We start from the raw sequence: 7,036 nt of genomic DNA on the forward strand, positions 1-7,036 counted from the left end.
GGACTTGTCACGGTCAAATTCACAGACAAATTGGGATATGATGTCTTTCTGTAGCCCATAGAAGTAGGCAGTTTTAAACTCATTGGAATTGGGGTCAAAAGATACATCAAAGCGAGAAAATGCTCTTTTTAAGTCTTGTAAAAACTGGTGAGGGGATGTATTAGGCCCAGCAGTGATTGTGTACGCAACTTTCTTTGCCTCCTGCAATGACTGGAAAGGAGAAAAATGACGTCTAATCTCTTTTTCAAACTCTGCCCATGTCATATTCTGCTGCTCATTCAATCCTCTTATGATACTGGCCGTCGGAACATCTAAAGTTAAATGAAAATACTGCCTGTACTGTTCCTTAGGTATCTGGAGGGCTTTAAAAATGTCATGCACCGCTTCTAAGTGATCCTCTATGCAGCATTCCCCTCCTTTTTTAAATGGTTTCATCAGGGCTTTGATGGGTTTCATTATCTTTATGGGGCTACTCACTGTTATGCATGGAATTGCACTACTTTGTGATTCAATCCTGGTTTCAGGTGTATGGGATTGGTGGCGGCCCCCACTGGGTGTGTCAAATTCCCCAAGGGCGCTGCAACCAGGTTCAGTCACCGGCCCAGTCACTGGGGCACTAGCTCTTTGGGTAGAAATAGAATTCACCTCAAACCCATTGAATGTGGTGCCTTGCCGTCTATCCTGGGACCTGGAAATGCACATTTGCTGTTCCAAGTCCTTACACTTTTTAAGGAGCCTGTCTGCTTCGTTTTGAAAACAGTTGTTTTCATCACTCATTTTATTAATTACCTCCTGCATGTCACACATTTGCATTTGGCATTCATTAAATATGTATTTCTCTTGTCTCTTTCTTGAAGCATTTTAATCATTTCTTGTTCTGCATTTTGGAGGTCACTTTCTTTTTCAAAATGTTCTTTTTGTAAAACTTGCATTTTTGAAACCATCTCATCTTTATCTTGTCTAATGTGGTCCACCAATTCTTGCTCACTGTCTTCTGTTTCTTGCTTTTGTACAATTGAATATCAAAATCTCTGAATTTTAACTGCATATCTTTTTGACATACATCCAATTACGCTCTTAACATTTCCTCTTTCTTACTTGCCCCATCTAAGTCAGTCTTTAACCTGTTAATTATCTGGGTATCATTTTCCTGCATTCGCAGGGACCTATCAAAAATAAACCATATCTTGGCGCATAGCCGTATCAAACAGTCTTTCACTGCATTTTTATCGGCTGCATTTAATAACCTTAGAAGGTAGACCTGAATTATGCTGCCTTCTGCAAAAATGTTGTCTAGTTTTTCTTTCTGCACCTCACCATGAATGCGGTCATGCCATTCTGAGGTACTATTCGATGACCACGTCCCATGTGCAAAAAATGTTGCCTCTAAACATTGCACTAGGTCTGAGAATGTGACTTCCCTTTGAGACATTCTGAAATTCGTTTTTAGTGACATACTGCTATTATGAAATGGGTTCCCTTTAATGTACAGATGGTGGTGTGAGACACACTTGCCACGCCCAGTAGGTGCTCTATGATCACTTTCCCGGCCTGCAACGGACCATAAAAAGGTTGGGTATTTTGTGTAGATTTGGGACCTAGCAGTATTTTCTTACCGCCAAAAACAAAATAATTTAGTAATAACCACTCCTTGTATTTAGATTGGGTTTGGTATTATAGTGGTATAGTGGCTATGCATTATTTCAGTACACAGATACATTTGGTTGGTATACATTTCGTTGTGGTATAGTGGTGAGCATAATTTCTTTGTTTTATTTGTGGCCTCAACGTACAAAACCCCTTTCTTTTGTTTAGACTGTTCTTGTGATCTCTAGAGGCCTCAGGCTTCTACATTAGTCAATAAGACCACATTTTCATATGGCATGCCACTTATGGCTGTTGTAACTGATTTATCTACACCAGTGAGCTATGCTTCCATAAAGTATTCACAATAACATGTGGTGTTATCACTAATTTATTTACATTAGTGAGACTATGTTTCCATAAAGTATTCACCATAACATGTGGTGTTATCACTAATTTATTTACATTAGTGAGACTATGTTTCCAGAGGCCTCTCTCTGCTGATTCATATACGTCCAGCAGACTATTCTATTATATTCCACTCAGAAGACACACACATACGTATACACTGAGTGGAACCACGCACACAGCTATTTATAATTGCTCATAACATTACTTTATCTACATAGGCAGTTTGGCACATATATTACCTAATAACCTCCCCTTTTATTATGTGATATGGGCTAAATGCACCAGAAAAAGACAGAAGCAAAAAAAAACCTTTACACAGGTTGTGATTTATACCAGTTTCATTTCAAAATCAGACATTAACAGCTTTGCGAGGCAGTCTTTTCTAGAATAAACAGAAGAGAAACAATTGCAAAAATACAAGGCATTTCATTAAATTCTTTGCAACAATAAAAAGAACAGTACATCAATTGACTTGCATTTAGATGGCAACATTAGAATGTGGCATTTAAAATCGGTAATTCCTCAATAGTGACTATCGCTACACTACCTGCCTAATAATAAATCATTTTTCCGTCACAGCAAACTCACTCCATTCGTATATTTACCAGCTATTTGTAGCTCTCCCAAACGCAAATTCCTGGCTTGTCGCCTCCGAGAAGTGGCCCAGGGTTTTCTTTTTAAAGCCCCCAACGAGAACATGCAGTTCCAATCTGCAATCTTCTGTTCTCAAGCCGGTGCTAATTGACTGGGGAACCCCAGTCTCTGAAGGTCAGCAGCCCAGCCAGGCGACCTCAGCAGCTTCAGCCAAGTCCTCACTGCAGCACCGCCAAATGTCTAATCAATCTCCCTCTCCCCGAGCTGCTGAAGGGAAACCTCTGTGACAGCCCCTAAGGTGACGTGTCACCAATCAAAATACACAATAATCTATCCTCCTTCTTCAACAATGGCTTGGCTTATACAGTTTAGAAACTGTATCTACTCATTTCCTGGCATGCAGATTTTGCATCCAGCTAACACAGTGAACAGAGAAAAAAAATGAATCCAAGTGCACATTTAAAATGACTTTCAGAGCCTGTCTTTTCTACTTCATTTTCACATGGAGATCACATTATGATGTTATTTGATTAGTATTAGTGATTAGTATTTGTTAGTTAAGTTACTTAATCAAGTATCTAATGTGTCTGCTTTAATTGAGGCATTTTCAATTGAGAAAAAAAATGGTGTTTTTTTTAACTAAGTATTGAAAAATGGAAAAAAAATGATGTTCATAGATAGCCTGTCTTCATATACCTGTCCATATGTTACCCTGGCAACACATGACTTGCTGTACCACCTTACAGCTATAATGTGATCCCATGCAGTTGCGCTTCTCTCCAAAACACGCTAAATTATACTACAGCTCTTAAGATGGTGTAGCCATTAGGAATGGCCATCATGAGGGCCTGCAGCAGCATGTAGCCAAGATTCAGTGATAGCCAAGAAGTCATAGTTTCCAGATTGGATAAGGTCAGATTGTGGTAAAGTTACAAATATGTGTTATCGACTACTTGAACATCCTACCCATGAAACTCAGTAAACTCCCAAAAGCTTTCGGTTTTCCTGGTTCAAGGGGTTTCTTTCCACATGTTTTCAACACAACTAAGCTAATCAAAACTATGTAAGCCCGATACCTGCCCAGATCAATATGGCATTCATTACATGATGACTAGTGTCAAGATGGATTTCTAAACTCTGAACTGGTGGACAGAGGTTTAGGGGGCCACCATAGTTTAGTGGAACAGGGTAACCTTCTGGACAAACCAGGCCAATCTATGGTAGCTTGGCAGGCGGTCAAGACTAAGTCTCAGGAGGGGTGATAGTGATTGGAAGCCCACAATGAGCACACACAGTAAAACTCTACAGATGATTCTTAGACAGACGTATATCAAAAATACACGTATTATAGCCCTTTCTAATAAAACACGAATAAACCACAGCAATAATAAAACAGTTACTACACACAGTTTTCACTATGTAACATATATACAAAATGTGTTTAGCCTAATGCTGATGAAGGGGAAGAATATAACCACAACCTGCAACAGAAGAGGTAACTTCAACACATATATTGCACTAGGCAGTTCTTCGAAGTCAATGCCTATCTTATGCAGTCCATTCCAAAGAAATGAGGAGGCTAATGCTCAAATGTACAGCGTTAACAACGCGTGGTTGTGCATTAAGCAAAAAGCGAGTTCTCTTCAGGAAGCTGTAGCTTTTCAGGAGGGGGGGTAAAGTGATGAAGACTAAAGCCCTATTCCTTGGTAAAGGGTCTACCCTTCCAGATAGAGTGACTTTTTGAGTTTGGGAGTAGCTGGGGAGCGCAGGCTAGCCCAGCGAAGGTGGGTATATTTAGAGGGATTCTCGTGCGTTAAAACAAATAGATGTGCCAGGTGGCCACTGGTAAGTTACAGGATGCTCCGGCTCTCAGCGGCTGTGGGACGGGACAATCGTCTGTGACGGTACAGTAGCATTTTCACAGCTCTCGAAGAAAGGAGAAGGATAGTTCGAGTGTAGAACATCTCAGGGCATGATGGGGTAGGGCTGCCATCATTTGCTGTAAAAGGCACCACAGCGGGGCAACACAGGGACCGCAAATGCTTGTGGCATTGGTGTACTCTCATAAATCGCGACCCAGAGGACCTAGGTCAATGAGTTATGGTGGGAGAGGGCCCAAGATGACAACCAAGCAATGCCCAACTTCTCCAGTTTCAACTCAGAAAGTTGACACTCTTCTGCCATACCCCCGGCTCGAGCCAGTCAGTTTGCTGGATGGCCCAGGAACACTTCTGAAGAGGCTCTTTGCGAGGGTAAGCTGGAGGTGACAGGAGTATTTGGTCCCACTACTTCAAAGGGTCGAAATGCCATTCTAGGCCTTCTTGATACGTTGCAAAAGCAGGGGTCCGATGGAACAAAAGCAGGGTCAGGGTGCCAAAGCTTCCAGCACGTCTTTGGTGGTTTCAGGAGTCTGCTCTTTCCTTCAGGATACTTGGCTCCTTCTTTAGTTTGGTGTGAACTTCAGGTGATTGACCTGGAATGGATGCAGATTCCCTTCTCTTATCCACGATACGTTTCACACCCAAATCTAAGATAACCAATTGAATATCTTCCCTCTTCATGCACGGCAGGTGTTGGCCAATCATGGACCATGGTGGTTCCAGTCACTCAGGCCTACCAGACATACAGGCAACAGTAGTGTGGATTAGCACCAGACAGTCCCAACCCTCTTCCTGGGCATTAGCACACATGACATATAGGAGCCTGTGAAAAATGTGGTTTTCACTGGAGGCTGCATGGCCAAATAAGGAATACCCGGGTCTCTCGACCTGAGGGAAGGCAAATAGATAAAATGGCCAAAGGACAGAACAAAAGACTTTGTGGCATGGCCATTTTCAACACTGGCCACAGTCTTGGGCCAAACGCGGTAAACACGTTATGGTCCACAAAAACAAAGTAAAAATATTTTAAAAGTAAACTGCTGCCACCAGTTCATCCTAAGCACACTTGTATAAGCACCCAAAAATTCTTAGAGGGTGGCTAGAGCCATAAAACAGAAAGGCCACTATGTGCGGTACTGTAAGGTACTTTGCACATAGATAAAAAGTTATTAGGAAATGGCAACATAGTTGAAGAGTAAGGGAAATATAGTTTCCCAGTACTGACAGCCTGAAGGACGTGTCAGATTCTTCATGAAAAGGGAAATCTTCCCTAAAACCTAGCGAGAAAGACCAGTCCATGACAAGGTATAAGGCAAATGAACACAGCGTGTTTGACTTTTGCTAGGAGTTAAGGGCTTACTGTAAAGAAGATGTTCACATTTTAAAAAAAGTTGTGATTTGTGCAGGCACAGGATCATTTAAACCACCCATCAGGAAACACCTATACAGGGTGGCCTACACGTGTCATACGTCGATTCTTTTAAAAGTGTCATGCTGCCTAGTTGCTGTATGCAGATCTACAGATAATTGTACGTAAAGCCTGAAACAATAGCGCTGCTGCCCCAGGATTCATACCACATGCACCAAAAGTTTTACTTCTCAGTGGCTATACAACATGCCTAAACTGGTAGCAGTGAGAAATACTGACTGGATGGATATGCTTTTTTTTAAGGGTGTGGAAACCGCCTACAAATACAACGGTTGTTTTTATCATGGGTGTCCCATTTGTTATTCAGAGGGGGTTTCAATACTCTGACAGGTACTACTTATGAGCAGTTGAATGAACCATGTTGAAACAGAATTTCATATCCAAACAGTAAGTTTGCATTGTAAATATCTGGGAACATAAGTGGTGTGCAAAGGAGCAAAGCAAGCCAAGCTGGGTAATTTTCTTAAAAAGAAACTGCCTGACCCCATAAAACCCTCAGATGCACCATACAGAGGTCATACAAATGCATTAAAGTTATACCATCGCATCTCAGTCGTTACCCGTCTGTGAACGATAAAAAACTATATTCGTTAGGACACCCCAAGATCATCTGTGACAATTTTGGAGATTTAGACCCGTATTTTGGTTTGATCAGATGGGTGGTCTATCCACCCTCAGGCCTTTACTTACCTATGTTGCCCTATGGATCTGGTGGCAAGCTAACGTTCTTTGTTTTTCGTACATGCGTCGAGACATAACAGGCCTGGTGTAAGCACACAGACGAAGAGTGGGTCCTGACAGGCACTTGGTGTATGATCGAGTTGCAGGCCGCTTTAAAACGTGGCTATCGACTCGGGTGCATAAACGACATGTGGCATTTTAAGACTATGACCCTTCTTTGAATACATTCAAATGTTTCTCCAACAACAACAGGAGGCATCAGGCTTTCTGGCATGGTGTGTGGACAATGCCACTAAGCAGGCTTTCGTGGATGATTGTAGCAAACATCAGGTCGTAAGTTTGCATATGGAACACATTGAGAACAATCCTGTTCAAACCTGTTCAGCGGTTGTTAGCAAAACTATCGGCCTCATTAGGAGTATGCTGGCCTGGAATTAACGTGCCGGTAATTCCATTT

This window comes from Ambystoma mexicanum, chromosome 8 (assembly GCF_040938575.1).
Source record: "Ambystoma mexicanum isolate Mex_15411 chromosome 8, UKY_AmexF1_1, whole genome shotgun sequence".
In the NCBI taxonomy this organism is placed as follows: domain Eukaryota; kingdom Metazoa; phylum Chordata; class Amphibia; order Caudata; family Ambystomatidae; genus Ambystoma; species Ambystoma mexicanum.